The 17,776-nt window shown below is 35.1% G+C and overlaps 1 protein-coding gene across 2 annotated transcripts in view; it reads left to right on the forward strand.

The window, feature by feature from the left end:
• Positions 1-17,776, forward strand: part of OTUD7A (OTU deubiquitinase 7A) — a 391,428-nt gene that overhangs the window by 98,936 nt on the left and 274,716 nt on the right. For both annotated transcript variants that reach the window (XM_074294958.1, XM_074294962.1), the window contains exon 2: positions 5,459-5,574. The gene's annotated coding sequence lies outside the window, so the exon portion shown is untranslated. The remainder of the gene's footprint in view (positions 1-5,458; positions 5,575-17,776) is intronic.

Genomic DNA, 17,776 nt, shown 5'->3' on the forward strand with positions numbered 1-17,776 from the left:
AGGAATATAGAAAAGTAAATACAAATCAATTTGAAGAGGGAGATAGAATATGAAACAAATGGAGAATTTAGGAAAGGCTTCACAAAGGAAATATAAATTGTCTTGAGTGCTAAAGTTAATAGCACATTCTGAAATGTAGAGTTGAAAAAGGAGTGCTTCTATACACAGCGCTTTATGCATATGCATAGCTGGGAGACTGGCACACCAAATTCTTTTTGTTTGAACTCTTTGAGGGCATCTTCAATGGTGCTGGCAAACATTTTAAGTGAACATGTCTCCATATATCACTGAGTGTCCAACTCTTACTCATGGTCAATATAAGGACCTATACATTCATATTCTGAAAAGAAATAGCATCATTAGCTTTGATGAACATATTGCACTGACCTGGATGTCTGTCACTTGATTCCCAACTTTTTTTTTCTCCCCTGAGGCTGGGGTTAAGTGACTTGCCCAGGGTCACACAGCTAGGAAGTGTTAAGTGTCTGAGACCAGATTTGAACTCGGGTCCTCCTGAATTCAGGGCTGGTGCTCTATCTACTGCGCCACCTAGCTGCCCCCGATTCCCAACTTTTAAAACAAATTTCAATTCTTACCTAGTAAGTCAGTTGTTTTAGGATTACAATTATTCCTAAAACTTTCAGAGACCTGATGATGCATGTGAATTTTAGTTAACATTTTGGAACTTCTGAGGTATCAACCCCTTACCAATCCTGGAGATTTATCTATTGCTAATCTCTCTTTAGGACTATCTACCTAGATGTATAATCTCATTGTTCAATGTCTGGGTCCTGGTCATTCCCGGTTTGTGCTGTCCCATCATAACTTGATTCTGAAAACTGTTATTACTACTCTCCCTTCTGCTATCATTATTTGTCAGAAAATATCTAGAACTGTAAAACTAAAAACTGCTAGAAAAGTGGGCTAAAGATGCCTACATTCATTTTGTTGTACAGTTGTGCACAACTCTTTGTGACCTCCATTTGGTATTTTCTTGGCAAAAATACTGGCATGATTTGTCATTTCCTTCTGTAACTCATTTTACAGATCAGAAAACTGAGGCAAACAGGGTTAAGTGATTTACCTGGGATCACATAGTGTTTGACACCAGATTTGAACTCAGTCTTTTGATTCCAGCCTTGGCACTCTATCCACTGTGCCGTCTGGCTCCCTGCTTACATTCATACTCACATTTTGTAGATGAGGAAACTAAGGATTAGAAAATCTCAATTCATTTCAATTCAAAATATATTTATTGAGCCCTTCGTGCAAGGCTTTGAAATAATTTGCTCAATGTTACACAGCCAAATGTATAATACCAATAAGAAATTCTTAGCCCTGAGCTCTTTTCCTTCAACCATATTTCCTTGAAGATATCTCTTAAGGAAGAAAAAATATCCAATTGTGGTTGTAACTTATAAAGGAGGAAGCAGATTTAATATTCTTTTTTTGAAGCTTTCCTATTATGAAACATTCAATTCTTCTCCAGGAGTCATCTTGAGTTGACCAATGCAAATTTTCAATAATTGGAGTGCAGGGTTCCTTCTGAGTTTGTAAGACCCTAACGAAAGTCAGAGTGTAGGAGGAAAGAATACTAATCAACGTTTCCTTTTCCTCTTGGGAAAACTGTGACTTAGAACAGGGGGCAGATCCCAAGAGTTTCACTGCTCATCCATCGATCTGACTTCTCAAAGAAGGCACAGCACTGGTAGATAGATGTGAGTTCTCGGCTCTAGGCTTTGCTGATTGTTACAGATTGAACAGTGGAGAAGAAGGCTCTGCACAATCCTACATATATGAGAAGCAGCAGGACTTTGGAATTAGCACTAATAATACTAAGTATTGCTGCTTATTTCTGTGTTTGCATGAGGATATTGAAAGTTCTGGAAATTAAATAGTTTCTTTGAGCATTAAACAAGATTCAACAAGTCCTTGACTACTGTGATTTATCCTATAGCCCTTTTAGGCAACAATGATAAATACTGGAGACCCCAGGAAATTTATGTTGTTGTTGCCTATGCTTCTGCCTTAATAATTGTAGGAGTTTCCAATTTATATCAAGAAGCAGTCCATAGCCCATGTCTGGATTCTTGACATAGCATGAGCCAGTTCTCTTGAGCACTAAACTAACCCTAGTGGCAGAATTGGAGTAATAGGATTCTTGTGGGTTCCCTTTCTCTGGAAGTGACTGTATCATGAGGTATTTATCCTTACCAAAATGGAAAGATGCAGTCCTATGGAGATCAGGACCAGCCAAAGACAAGAATAGAATCCTTGATCTTGGGAAAATCCCTTTACCTCTCAGGGTTTCAGTATGTTTCTTCAATCTGCAAAATATGGGAGCTGGCTTAGATGAAGGTTGGATACTTCCAGCTCTAAATCTGTTATTCTATGATAGTCCTAGGAGGCCAATAACATGCCTCTGCATGCATATTGATATAAGGGCATTGATGCTGGAGGCATATTTCCAAATAGGAAAGCAGGTCCATTTCTCAACAGCAATTAAAGAGAAAATTGGATTTAATTTGTAAAATTCTTGTTTCAGGTGACTTAGTTGGAAATGTGCTTGAAGCAAAACCTCAATTAATCAGAACCACAAATTACTTTCAACTAGATTTATTTTTCCACACTCTATTTTGAGGAGAATCAGATGAAAATAAGTTCATATCATACTCATTAAAAAGACATGTTCCTGGGCTTGCCCTAGAGATCCACCATAGATTCAGTCTGACTTCCTACACCTTATTCATCTGCAGTCCTAGACAAAGGCAACTAATGTTTTAAGAATTAAAGTGAGATTATAGATACATACAAATATGTATATGTATGTTTTTATTATAATCAGATTAATCTTCAATCCCTCATAAGATCTAAAAATCATAAAAGAAAGCTCATTATGGTCACTGAATGACTAACAGACAGGAAATTGAACTAATATATTTTTAGAAAACTTTTCTATTACAGTTGAGGTTATAAAGACTTTATACTTGCCACTTAGTTATTGCTGGTATCAATTTTTGATATTTTGTACAATATTTAATAGGAATTTTATCACACAGAAAAGTTACATGCGAGGGGGATGGTTTTCCAAAAGAAAAAAAATGGCAGGGAATGAATGGATCCGAAATTCAGCTAGCCAGAAACTATACTATTTGAGGTTTCTTTAGCAGAAATATTGGAATGGTTTACCATTTCCTATTCCAACTCATTTTTATGGATAAGGAAACTGAGGCAAGCAGAGTTATGAGGGTTTGAGGTCATATTTGAATTTAGGTCTTCCTCCAGGCCTGGAGCTCCATGCCCTGTGACACCTTGTTGTCCCCATCCTAGTTAGGTGGGGTTTTGATGTGCTCAGTAAGGGAATGAATTCATAGATTATTAGAATAAAAGTCAGTGTGATTTTGCTAATGCTGCACCTTTTGAAATATTTTTCACTCTTCTTAAGATGATTCAAATAGTCTAATGCAGTGAAAAGGTTAATGGATTTGGAATTAGAAGACCTGGATTTGAATCCTGCTCCTGCTACTTACTAACTTATCTTACCTTCATTTTCTACATTTTAAAATGAAGATGTTGAATTTCATGACCTCTAAGATGCCCTTCAAGTTTAACTATATAGTCCTTTCACAAGGGTATGAAGTAGAGGGCTTTTTGGTTTGTTTGTGTAATATCCCAGTTTGTCCTAATTTGTTGTTTTATACCTGAAGCCAATGGGCCCTGGAGCCATTATTGCTCTCTGTGACCTAAGTGGAGGTCATACACAGCAGAACTTTCAAAGAGAACTGTGGAAAGTCTAAATAACTTGAAAATAGGTTTTCCACTATCTGCTTCATAAATCAGCGGTATTATATGGAATAAAGTCAAATATGGCCAAGCCACTGTGGAACTGCTGAGAACTGGGACTGCCCTTGCTGATAAGCAACATTTTTGAGCCTGTGAATGTAACAGAGGCAAGCTGAGCTATCTGAATGCTGTAGTGAGCAGTAATAGCAGTGAGGGGGCAGGGACTGAATCAACCGCTCATCACCACTCAGAATCTCTCTACTCACAGCCTTTCAGATAAACAGGAAATATGGTTTAATTTTCTGCCTGCAAATAATGAACAGATTTGGTGAGTAACTATCTCCCCCTGATCCAATCTGATATCCCCCTCCACTCCCCGCCCCCAAATGCCCTGTTTGACACTTGGATTCTGCATTTTTCCTACTCTAAAAGATCATTTCTCTGCATGGCTGGCATTGTCAGCTGTGAAGTCACCCTTTTTTGCCAGCCCACTTGATTGATTTTCTCTGTCCATGCTGTCCTGGCCTTAGCTCTTTCCCCATCTGCCGAAATCGGCTTGCTTGTGGTTTGCTGGCATTTCCCAGCGTGAAAGTGGACAGCAGACTTGTGCATAGTCTTCTGCAGATATCAAGGGCTAAACAGCATCTCTGGTCTCCTACAGTTTATTTAGCATTTTTAAATAGAAACATTGCATATTTTTTACCCCTTATATATTAATTTGGCGAATACTATATTGAAAATGAGTTCTTAATGAGATGGAAGTCAAAATTGAGCAGTTGAATTGAGAAATTAATGAATCCTATGTTCCTTTTGATAAAAAGAAAGCAATGAACATGCTTGCCCTAAAGTTCAAGCACTGATTAATGGGCTGTGCAAGATTTTTATCTCTTGAGCAAATAGATTTTATATTATTAGTCTTCTTCTCTTTTTCTAATTCCCAATATATGATCTCCAGTTGGAAAAGTCTTTTTTATGACCTCATAGATAAGTTGTCATTTCAACCATAGTTATATTCATTTGGATGGACCTAGATGAGTAAAATTACCAACTTGTGAAAAATGATCATCTTTGTAGAAGCAGGGAACTTTTTAAAAATCAATCTGAAAATGAACAAGCCATTGTATTTTGGGGCATATCCTTTTAGTCGTGTGTGTGTGTGTGTGTGTGTGTGTGTGTGTGTGTGTGTGTGTGTGTGTGTGTAGTGTGGGGTGTGTGTGAGAAAGAGAGAGAGAGCACTTGCAAGCACTGTGTTTTTTGAACATTTATCTATTTAAACACTTTGAAATTCAGCAAGAAACAAGATCATTAAATGTGATTGATTGTTATGGTCAAATTCCACTGGAACTTTGCTTTCCCTAAATGTTAATTTTACAAAGTATGTATGTAATGGGGTGGAGGAAGGGGTGGGGAAAGGGCAGAGGAATAAATTATTTTGCTTTGTTATCACTGTTGTTAACTTTCTTACTAATCAAAGCCACCCAGTCATTGAATAGAACTAACTACATGCCTTCATAATTAAAGTAGCCTGAGCCGGACAGTGAGGTTGCTGACAATCCCATATTCTTCTTTGTGTGGTCCATGTGTCCTCCATGGCTAGTTTATTCTTATAAAGGAAGAAAATGTTTACCAGTTTTCTTCTGTTTCAATGATGCTTTCTCCCCAATCTAATTTATAGGGTTGACAGAGTCTCCTAGAGGGCAGCTATCAATTCTGCGGTTTCCATCAGAAGTTGTGCTTAGTGATGTCTGGACACCAAATGGAAACCACTGTTGCTGAAGTAAATAACTAGCAGTGAGTATTTTGGTCTTTGGTTCCTCTGATTCCCCTCCCCAGGAGATACAATGGTTTGCTTAGGAAGGAGAGCAGAGTTTAATATTTGACCTCAAAACTGAAAAAGAGGCAAAGCTGGTTTGGGCTATTAGCTTTAATTTGGACTAAAGGATATTGGCTTAAAAGTGATAAACTTTGATTAGGGGGTAATTCTGAACCATTCCAAACTAGGTCTCTATTTTCCCTAGGAAGTCTTACTTATCTTTTGAATAAATTATTTGTAAAGCCAATATTGCCTTTCTATCACCTTAGTATATATCTTCTATGGACTTATCTGTTTATATGTTGTCTTTTTAAAAAGAATATCGACACAGAAAAGTAGATTGAGAGTTTATTTGAAGGTGGACCATTTTTAAAATGTCTTTTGGCTTTCTGCCTAATTGAAGAAAAGAACTGATTAACAATACCTAAAGAAGAGATGAACTTTAATTTAGGCAAGGGCCATGGTTATTTTTTCCTTTGCATCAAAATAGTTTCCAAAATACATTCCAGAGAAACCCTATCCAGAGCACTCTCTTTCACTAAAGAAGGACACCCCCTCCCTCTTAAAATGCCTACTATTTTGTAAGGGGTAAATGTTTTCATTGCTTTTAACTTATATGACTTCCCCCACCCCTGCTTTTCCTTCTTTCTTTATTTTTTTTTCAATGTGAGGAGTTACTTTTTTTTTTTTAGAAAAGTCTAAGTAAAAAAAATATATTTCACTTGAATAGTTTATAGCTCTCAGATTCATAATGTTCAATAGTTTCAAAGATTTGATAATCAATAAAAATCTTAAAAGTTACATAGTCTTTGTGACATAGAAAGGAATACCTCCTTTCTTGTCTAGATCCTTCCTGAAGAAAATCATCTTTTTACTTTCTTTATGGAGTCAGCCTTCCCTTTCCACTCCAATTCAACACCATGTCTCCTTTCCTGTCCTTAGCAACTCTTTAAACCACTCATTATACATGGAATACCTATGATCTGGCAGTGATATTTAACTTTTGAATGTGTATACATCCAGAGGCCCTGAGGAAACTATGAGGTCCTAAAAGGCAAGGGACCATGTCTTATGTTTTAATCCTCACAGCAATCTTCAAATCAACACATTTATTAAGCATTTATCAATTGTTCAGTTATTTTAAAGTTGTCTAACTTTTTGTTATCCCTTTCGGAGTTTTCTTGGCAAAGATATTGGAGTGATTTGCCATTTCCTTCTTCAACTCATTTTACAGATAAGGAAACTGAGACAACCATTTAGCTAGTTAATGTCTGAGGCCAGATTTTCACTTAGGAAGATAAGTCTTCCTGACTCTTAAGCCTCTGCTCCATCCACTGTAGCATGCTACCTGCCTGCCCTTTATCATTTAATATAGAGATCAAATGAGATGACCTGAAAAACTCTTTGCAAACCTTAAGTCCTATATAAATCCTCGTTAATATTATTATTGTTCCTACTACTACTGTTAGTATTATTACCCCTCTTTGCAAATCTTAGAGTCCTATATAAATCCTAGTTGTTATTATTATTGTACTACTATTATACTACTACTGTTACTACTTTTACTACTCCTGAGCGAAAAGAATTGTGCACATTGTTGGAAAAGATTCAGAACCTAAATAAAAAACAATGTCTATCTTCATGGATATTTCAAAATGATAAGGAAATAAAACACAGAGAGGTAACTTTGATATAAACTATTATATGGTAGGCATATTTAAAAAGCTGCAAAAGAAAAGTGGAGAAAGAAATTGTGACTTAGGAGCATGGTGAGGTGGGGGAGGGTCAAGAAAAGATCATAGAGAATAAGGTGGTAATAATAATATTTATTTAGATAGCACTTGGCAGCTAGATGGTGTAGGAGTCAGAATAGCCTGAGTGCCAATCCAGTCTCAGACACTTACTTAATTGTGTTATACTGGGCAAGTCTCTTAACCCTGTTTGCCTCAATTTTCTCATCTGTAAAAATGAACTGGAGAAGGAAATGGTAAACCACTTCAGCACCTTTGCCAAGAAAATCCCAAATTAGGGGTCATGAAGAGTTGGACGTTGCTGAACAACAACAAGATAGCACTTACTATATTCCCAGTCAACTGTGCTCGATACTTTACAATACTTCATCTGATTCTCATAGCAACCTTGTGAGATAAATGCTGTGATTTTTCCCATTTTTCATTCGAGGAAATCAAGGTTAGTGGAGATGAAGTAACTTGCCTGAGAACACACACTTCTGAGACCAAGCCAAGTATCTCTGTATCAACTCTATCAACTGCGCCTCCTCCAAGGTGATATTTGAGTTGGACTACAAGTGATAATTAAGGCTCAGCAGCCAAGGGAGTACAGGAAGGCATTTCAGACATGCAGAATATATGCAAAACTTCACAAGGACAGGCATTATGTCTTATTTAAGAGCAAGTATTATAAGCAATTTGAACAATACTTTTCATTCAAATAGAACATTTTTTAAAGGAAGACTTTTTTGGGGGGAGGGTAGTATTTTTGCAAATAGTATATTTGCAGGTAAATGGGAAGATACCAAGCGGAAGAGGGATTAAATATACTTAAGAAAGTGTTCAAATACTACAACAAGATTGGAAAGTAATAGAAAAGTGAAGGTACATTAAAAAAAAACTTTGTGAAAAAATAGTCATTTTTTTAACCCAATGGAAAGGAAGATATGGTAAGGTAGAACAAAGGAATTTAGGGAGGTCATGACCTTAAGCTTCATAATACTGGAGGAGACTCACATTTGCTATAAAGGGAGATGACTGGAGGAGAAAATGTTTGGAATAGTTTCTGTGGGAAAATGTGATAGGGAGTTGATATGAATAGTGTAGTATTGTAAAGGATTATCAAGAACCTATCTGAGATTATATACCTTCAAGGTGTAGTGGGTGAAATCAGGCTGTAGTTCATTTCTTTCTATAACTGTAATAAATAACCTTGAAACAAGAGTGAAGAAAATAGACGGTATAGGTCATTATCCAGAGGAAAAGATTTTCTGGTTATGGATGGCAGTGTCAGGGGGTAAAAGGCATTCTAGGTTAGCAGCTAGAGAAGCATTTTAAAATGTTGAATAATGTGTTCAAGACTGGATATACAAGTAAAGTAAAGTCAGAGTAGGGACTATAAGACAAGAGAGTAGAAAGAGGTTTGATAAGGGTGAAAAGTAGATTTAATATAAGTAGTAGGCTGAGTTAGGGTAAAAGTATAGTTTTCTGAGCTTAGAGAATGGAATTTCTATATCATGAAAAATATGTAATTCTGAGAAATGGTGAAATGTAAGGTGAAATCATGGTACTGTATAGTAGAAAGTGAATAGAAAGATTGTGTGGACAGATATTAATGTGAAAATTAAAAATATTGAAGATTATGACAATTGTGGGATATAAACAATGAATCCAATACATAAGGTAATTACAAAGAAAGTATAGAGAGTGATGTGAATGGAATTCATCAGATGACAGCAGCAAGGATGGGAAAAGACTAATAATATAAATGTATATAGTAGATATTCAATATTTAATGAAATGCATGAATATTTTTGGGTGCTAGACTTGTTGAACTTATCCCATTGTTCTCAATTTTAACTGAAAGGTTCAGTGAGAATCTAAAAATTATATGAGGGAAAGGTTCACCTGGAATGTTAGAATTTTCTAGTCAACCTTCTTTATGTTACAGATAAGAAAAACCTAAGTGACTTGCTCACGTTCATAAAGTAACATAATCAATTCTGATCCCAGGTCTCCATATTCCTAATTCAGTGTGTAATAACAACTATTTGGGATATTGTTAATTTTACCCAAATAGCTGATTGTTTAACTACATTAGCTTATTAAACAAAGAACTGCTGACTTCTCAAATATATATTGAACATTATTAGATACATGTACTATGTACTTGGCCCTGATTTATGCTTTAATATAATACTACCATTGGGTGTATGCTGGATTATTGAATATATTGGAAAAGTCATTAGTATTACGAGCAAAATGTGGTAGAGTTAAATGTGAATGAGTCTTTTATGAAGCAAAATAAAAATTTTCCCCCTTTCCTTTAAAGGTATTTTTGTTAAATGGCTGTGTTTTAAAATAAGTCTACATATGTATACGTGATTATAAAACTAGAGCTGGAAGGAAACTTAAAGACCTTGAACGCAAACTCTCTGCATTTTTAAATGAGAAAAACAATGTCCAGGAAGGTTAAATAAAAGTCTTGTTCAAGGCCATGAAGACAGTAAATATACCTATTTAGATGTACATAGGATTTTGTTTTTGTTTTAGTGAGGGCCTATGGTTTGTAGGTTTACTTTTTATGTTTATGCATATTTATATTTTAATATTAATATTATACATTTGTATATATTTGATGGTATATAGAATACCCTTGAAGAAACTCCCTCCATTAATGAAGATTGGCAACTTTCCTATAACTTAAATCCTTGAAAGTTGTGTTGGACACTGAGAGGTTAAAATATCACACAGCACATTTCTGTAAGAGGAACTGATCTAAGGCCATGTACAGCTCTCTATCCATTATGATATTCATTCCCCCAATATATCCATCCTTATACAACCCACATATATATGCATATGGCAATATGTGCAATATGAAATGAGCTATGACTCATCAGGATGGCTCTCTAGACATTTCTTACATCTCCCATCTGCAGTCTGCAGATCAAAACATGGTAAGAATAGTATTATATTCCAGAGTAGCCAAGGTAGCTTTCATTCTTGGCTTCCTGCAGCTGAAAAAAATCAGTTATAGAACAAAATAAATTATGTTAAGCTTTCCTCAAGAAATGCAGATAGGACTATTATTTTTCAGTCACTATTGCCAGCCTGGAAGTTTTGCCACAATATGTACTTTCCCTGTGAGTTCTGACTGAGTGTCATAGGTTGCTGAAAAAAAACTATATCAAATATACTTTTGTAGTCTTGCCGTTCATGTAAATTCTCATTTGTTTATTTGGACCCCAGAACTTCTATAAAATTTAAAGGAAATTATGTCCACTTCTGGAAACAAAATGGAAATTGTGTTTTATGTCCTTCATAGTTCAAAATGAAAGGCAGGTAGCTTGACATCATAAATAGTGGAACAGCATTGGGGTGAGAATATCTGGATTAAAGTCCTGATCCTAAAATCCAATTGTCCTGTGACCGCGATGGACAAACAGCTTGATATCTCAGGGCCCCCAGGCTAATTTCAGATTGGTACTGATCTTCATCACTGCACTGACTGTACTTTATATTCCCCATGCTGATCAAATAAGAAATCTAAACCAAAAAACTTATTTTAAGTCTTAAGACATTTATATTCAATTTGATTAAGAAAAGCAGATTCCAATACCGAATTTGGAGTTGGTTAGTGGTATCAGGGATTATCTTTGTAGAGTGATATAAAGTTGTCTTTCCAAAAATTAGCTGCAGCTAGTTATTTGTGGTGAAATAAAGTCAGGAAATATTTCTTGAGTATATCATTTGTATAAAGTACCATGTTATTGGATGGTATCCCAGCTATCAGAATAAGTATGACACATGATAAATGAAAAAAAAACACATCGATGTATTAAGAATATGTTACTCCATTGATGTTGGAATTTCTTCACGGGTGAAGAACACCATTATAGAGGTGCCTAGGACTCAGAGCAATTAAATAACCCAGCAATACAGAGTATAATGTTATGAGGGAGGAAGGGAAATGGATCTTTACTGAAACAGAGGACTTCTAAGCATTTTTGATGGAAAGAAACTTCAACATTCAAGTATAAGAGGAAAGAGAAATTACATAAAAGTAAACAAAAATGAAGTGATGAATAAAGTACCAAACAATAATAAATTTCTTAGATTTATATATGGTATATGATACATGTGATTCCTTTGAACTCCTTTGATAATAATCATTAAAATTTATCCAAATAATTCAATTTGTCATGTCATGATAATGGTCTGTTATATCTTGATGATCTTTTAAGAAAAAAAATGAGAGGTGAAGAGGAATACACCTCAAAGGAAGGAAAAAAGAATTTTAGGGGCATTATCTCACATAATTGTGGAAAAACAAGTAGGCATCTACCAAACAAGGAGTACAAATATTTTGGGATGTGATCAACACTTGAACTTCACTCTCCTACAACCTGGTTAAAAAAGGGACGAATACTCATAAACAGATAACAGTTGGATACAGAAATATATAGAAGTAGGGGGGAAAGGGGAGAAGTGGAAAGAAGGAATTAGAAGGATGATAGATTAAGGGAAGGATTAGTACTAAAGGAAAGCAAATTAAAAATATACAAAAATATTTATTGCTTTTTTGATGTAGCAAAGAATGGGAATCTGAGGGGGTTCTCCATAAACTGGAGGATAGAAGAGCAGTATAAATGTGACAAACATACTATTTGTTGAATTCATTGGTGTAGTGATTACGGATTCCACAAGACGAGTGATAATACATGTTACCTATCTCCTCATAGAGAAAAAAGGAATCAGAATGTAGAATGAGACAAATTTTCTGGACATGACTAATATTGACATTTCTTTTCATTGACTGTGATGTAGTAGAAAAGTGGGGTTTGAGCAAAAGCAAAAATGATAAGGCATAAGGCTGTCCAGCTATCAGTAAATAAGCCAGTTTTGGGGAGGTAGGCCAGGGGAAGTAGAGAAATAATTCTGGGCTAGTGTAGGGAGATTCTTGAATGCCGGATGTGATGAAATCGCTCTTTCTGAAAGCCATTTGGGGGGATTTTATGGGTGAGAATGTTACTAATGCCCTGTCAATGACATTTTTGTTATTGCAACAACATGTCAAGAGGTTGTATGGTGTAATAAAAAGATAAATGACCTTGGAATCAGGTTCAAGGCTCATTCTGATACATCCTGATCACAGGATCCTGAAGAAGTATTGTAACATCTCAGTCTTTAGGACTACAAAAGTTTCAGAATAGTTTCTTATTTGCATTGTCCTTTGGAGTTCCTTACATCAAAGAAATCATTGGTCTATTCTAAAAATGCCGTGTTATCAAGACCTACATAGAGTAGCTAAGATTGGGTTATCTAACAGGGGTTCTCAAACTAAGGCTGGCGGGTGGCCCGCTGAGGACATTTATGCGGCCCATTGGGTTATGGCAAATGGTCTGAGGGGCGGAGACAGAGTCCGGCCCTCCCACAATCTGAGGGACAGTGAACTGGCCCCCTATTTAAAAAGTTTGAGGACCACTGAGTTATCACAAGATGGGAAAGTGATTGGGTCCCTAGCTGAGAGTGAGTTCACTGAAAAGAAAACTGGATGTGGAGTAAGGAGCCCTGTATTTGAATCCCATCCTTGTCACTTGCTGGCTTTGGAGGTTGGACAAATCTTATAATATTATTAAGCCATTTAGGCTTTTAAAGTATTGTTTTATTTGCTAATATTTTATTGATTCCTATCTGTTTTATATTCTGTTTTTTATTCTGTAATTATTTTTCCCTAAACCATCATCCCTGCCACCACCCACTCCACTCCAAAAAAAATGTCCCATGTTGCTCTTACTCACCACATCCTTAGTCTATTGCTTTTCTTCCAAGGAAAGGAAATATATTTTCTCTTTAGAATAATGGAGTAGTTATCACTACTTTTAATCTGAGCTCTAATGTCTGTTCAACAGTTCATATTTATATACTGTCTTAGGTGTGAGCTCATTTGCCTTGGCAACTCCTTGAGGGAGGTAGGTATTGTTATTTGCCTATTTTACAGATGAAGCAAATAAAGCATATGAGGTGAAATTATATAATAAGGATTATCTAGCTGCTAAGTGGTGGAGGTGGGATTTTTTGAGCATACCCGAACAGTCTCATTTGCCATATTTCTAATTTTTTTGCTGCTGTATATGTACTATTATGGATATTTTGGTAGATAGGTAGACAGAGCATTAGACTTGGAGTCAGGAAAACTGGAATTCATACCTTGTCTTAAAAACTAGCTATGTGACACTGGGTAAGGAGTTAATTGCTCTTAGCCTCAGTTTTCTCATTTGTCAAATGAGAGTAATTACATCATTTACCTCATGGGTTGGTATGAAGATCAAATGTAAATGTATACATACATACATACATATATATATACATACATATATATATATGTATATATATATAGAGAGAGAGAGAGAGAGATCACTTTGCAAACCTTAAAATTTTATACAAAAGTTAGCTATTATTAATATTATTAATACTTCATAATAGTGGGAAATCCATATGTGTCACTTTGGGCTACTCTCAATTTATCATAGTATTCTATTAAGCAGAATTTAGAAACTTTCTGTTACTGATCTCTTTGGAGTATATTAGGGCAGTTCATTTAAATATGGAAACTAAGTGAGGACTGTATTTGGTAGACCAAGGCCTCTATTGGAAACTACTTATTCAGGTCCTATATGCTTCTTCAACCAGCAGAAGGTAATTTGAAGGCAAAATTTGAAGAGTTGGACTTTTGTTTGTTTGTTTGTTTGTAGTTTAGGTGGAATATAATAAGCTCTTTTCCCAGTCACATTAGGTATCAAAGTAGATATCCCCTAGAATTACTGAACCTAATTACTGAACCTAATTCCAAAGGATTTGCCCAAACCCCAGCATCTCACACTCCATGATTGATGAATGAAAAGTAGATTTTAGAAGGTTGAAAAATGTCAACCGTGGAAACCAAATTCGTGGGAAGGGAAATAAACATCAGAAATGAGAGTGGGAAGGAGGGAATCCAAAGAAGAGGATTAAGTTAAAGTATCTCTTCAGTTTATACAAATGTTGATCTTTTCATTCTGTCTATGGAATCTTCCTCTCCTACCATCATTCTATTGTATGTTTCTCAGTTGTGCTTCATAGCATCCCAAGATTTAGAGCTAGAAAGGGCCTTGAAAGTCATTTGGCCTAACCTTCTTGTCTGTTAACTGAGGACAAATAAAGGTTGATGACAAAAGGGGATTAATGGCCTGCTCCAAGTCTCTAGTAAAGAAAGAATACAAATACAGACCTGTGAATAAATTTATTGCTCTTGACCTCATGCCAAGTCATAATCTTTCAGTTAATTTATTAAATAAGTTGATATGCAGAAATGAGTATGAGGAAAGATAAGTGGGGATGGAGAAAGCCCTTCAGGTTATCCCCTTTTGAGAAGACATAGGATTTAGGGAAGCCTAATATGCTAAAGGTGGTTGTAAAAGGAGACTTGAAAATGCTTTTTTGTGTGCTAGACTTTAAAAAAAATCAGTAACTAAAGGTTTTTAAGATCAGAGATTTGGGGAATGCTGCTACCATTCTTTATTTCAAATACGAATTCATTATATTACTTTAGGCCTTCTTATTTTTTTCTTCATTGGCAAAATAAAAGTCATGTTTACCATCATCTATGGTATAGGAATTGAGAAAACACAACATTAGCCAGAAAACCCAAATAATCAGAATATCCTCTTCCCGATGATAAGTAGTACTTTATGGACCAGTCAATGACTTCTTTCAAATTAGTTTACTTATCCATATATAGATGAAATAAATGATTTCACAAATAATATAGGTAAATGATTTCATAAAGTAAAAGTTTCATTCACCTATAATATTCTGGGACTCTATAATGATGATCCTTAGCCATACTCAGCTTCAACTTTCTCATATATAAAACAATGATGTTGGATAGCTGCCTTCTATGTCTATGTCTAAATCTGTAATACTAAGAAATATCCTAAAGTATTCTCTGAATCATCAAAGAAAAATTCAATTATGCTTGTTAGGGATTATAATTTCATCAATGTAGGGAACTCCCAGTGTGGAAAATATTTTTTCGATGCAGATCATGAACTTGTCTGTAATGTAACAGCCTTAGAAAGTAGACTGAGACGATGAAAGGTAAAGTGACTTGACCGTCACAATCAGTATGTATCAGAGGAAAGACTTAAGCCCAAGTATTTTTTCCTATTTAGTATACCATGTTATCTTTCAGTAAGGTTTTAGTATAAAGTAAATTTAGCTGTATTTTAGTTCTTTGATCATTGGTAATCCATGTGTGTTACTTTGGACTACTCTCAATTAACCAAAATATTCAATTAAAGTGAATACTCATTCTCTAAATATTTTATATCCCTTTCACAAATAAAGAAGATTTGAGGATTTGAGATTTTTTTTTACCAAGAGCTTTTGTATCTCAACAGGAAAAAAAACTACTTGGATTAACATCAAACAATAGTTTTCTACTTGTGATACAAAATTAGAAAAATGATGAAGAGTTTAGTATGAGATGCCCATTTTCCTCATTTTCTGGGCATTCCATGTATATAATTCTTTTTTTAAATCCCAAATATCCTCTGAATCTCTATATTTACAGTGATTTTAAAAAGAAAGCTACAATTTAGTTTAGTGGTATCCAAGCATTCCCACCACCACCACCAAAAGCCCACAGTGACATCTAATCATTTTATAAACTGACATTTTTTGTTTAAAAAAATCTGTTTTTCATGCATCCATCAAAGTTCACATGGTTTGTATCTGTATGCTTTATAAAGATATTTTCATATCATTCAGATGCTGTATATTTTTGCTGCTGTTTAGATGGGAAAGTCTGCTCATTGTTTTTCTTGGGTCAGGAATAACGCTTTCATTGTTTCATTGCTCATCAGAAGCTATAACCTCATTTGCAGTAACTGTTCCAGATCCTTTTATTTATATTTTATGGGTACTTTTTCCCCTGGATTTCAAAAAATTACAGAATATATCTTGTTAGTCTTCCTGATAATGTGTATTTTTATGAAGAGTATAGCCATATTCCTCTAGAACTTAAACTACTTGGTAGCTTATAAATATTGGAGCCACATTTACAAATTAAGGTCACTACTCATTTATTTGGTTTGGAGGTAAAAGATGGAGTCAAAGGTTGTCTCAACTTTTTCCTTAGAAAAATACATAGAATCCAAATCAGAATGTGCTGTTAAATGCTAAAAATGTTAAACGCTCCAGTTCTGTGGAGAAATAAAATACCAAAAAACATTGCATGTAGGGGATACCAGGAAATTTAATCTACACCATGAAGATTTTCTGTCATCTTAAAGTTAGGCAATTCACGAAAGGATAAATTGATCCTTTATTAGTTACATTTTAACCATCAGCTCACAAGGCTTTATGAACTGTCTCCAAAACATTATTGTATCCATTTCACTTCTCACTTAAATTGCTAATTGATACATTATTTTTATTCATCTCAGACTTTTGATTTTTCTATTTTAGCATTTGGTGGGATGGACTCCAATGTTTTGACCATAAGCTAATATTCTTTTATCAGATTTTTCTGTTTTTACTGTTATTTTTCAGCTGTATCCCATTCTTTATGATCCCATTTGAGGTTTTCTTGGCAAAGATCCTGGAGTGTCTGCCATTTCTTTCTCTGGCTCATTTTATCAGATGAGAAAAAGTGAGGCAGACAGGGTTAAGTGACTTGCCCAGAGTCACATAGCTAATATTTGACACCAGATTTGAACTCAGAGAGAGCAGTCTTCCTGACTCCAGGACTCTCTCACTACGTCACCTGCCCCATATCAGATTATTAATTATGAAATGTTGATGCATCTGTGTGTGATCTCTCCAGTGTGGGGACCTTCCAAACATTTCAAGTAACAGCCTTGTCATAACTTCCATCTTCTGCAATTTATATTCATTCATTCCTTAAACCATTTTCTAAAGGATTTTTACATTTTATTCACTCCAATATTCATGTATTAAATCTCAGTAATTATAAGCAACTGTGCTAGATGCTGGAGCTTTAAAGATATTATATGTCAGTCTTTGCTTGTAGTCAACTAAGAGGAAATGTGAGTGGTATACACATATACACACACATATATATATACATTACGAGATAAAGTGTGATAGACTAAAGAATTATATATGTACTATATTCTAAAAATTTAAAGAGAAAGAAATCTTTTTCAGCAGAAAGGAATGCAGAGTTCAGAAATCTTCATACAGAAGGTTGTTCTAAAGCTCAAACTTGAAGAAGAGTAAGATTTCAAAAGGAAATTATGAAGAGGAGGTAGGTATATTCCAACATGGAGAATGATCTTTATGAATGACCAGAAATAGTAGTAGATGACTGGTTAATTTTGGGGAACAGAGAGTAATACAATTTGGTTAGAACATTGAGGTTATGAAGGAAGCAAAAATAAAA

This window comes from Sminthopsis crassicaudata, chromosome 2, assembly GCF_048593235.1.
Source record: "Sminthopsis crassicaudata isolate SCR6 chromosome 2, ASM4859323v1, whole genome shotgun sequence".
NCBI lineage: Eukaryota > Metazoa > Chordata > Mammalia > Dasyuromorphia > Dasyuridae > Sminthopsis > Sminthopsis crassicaudata.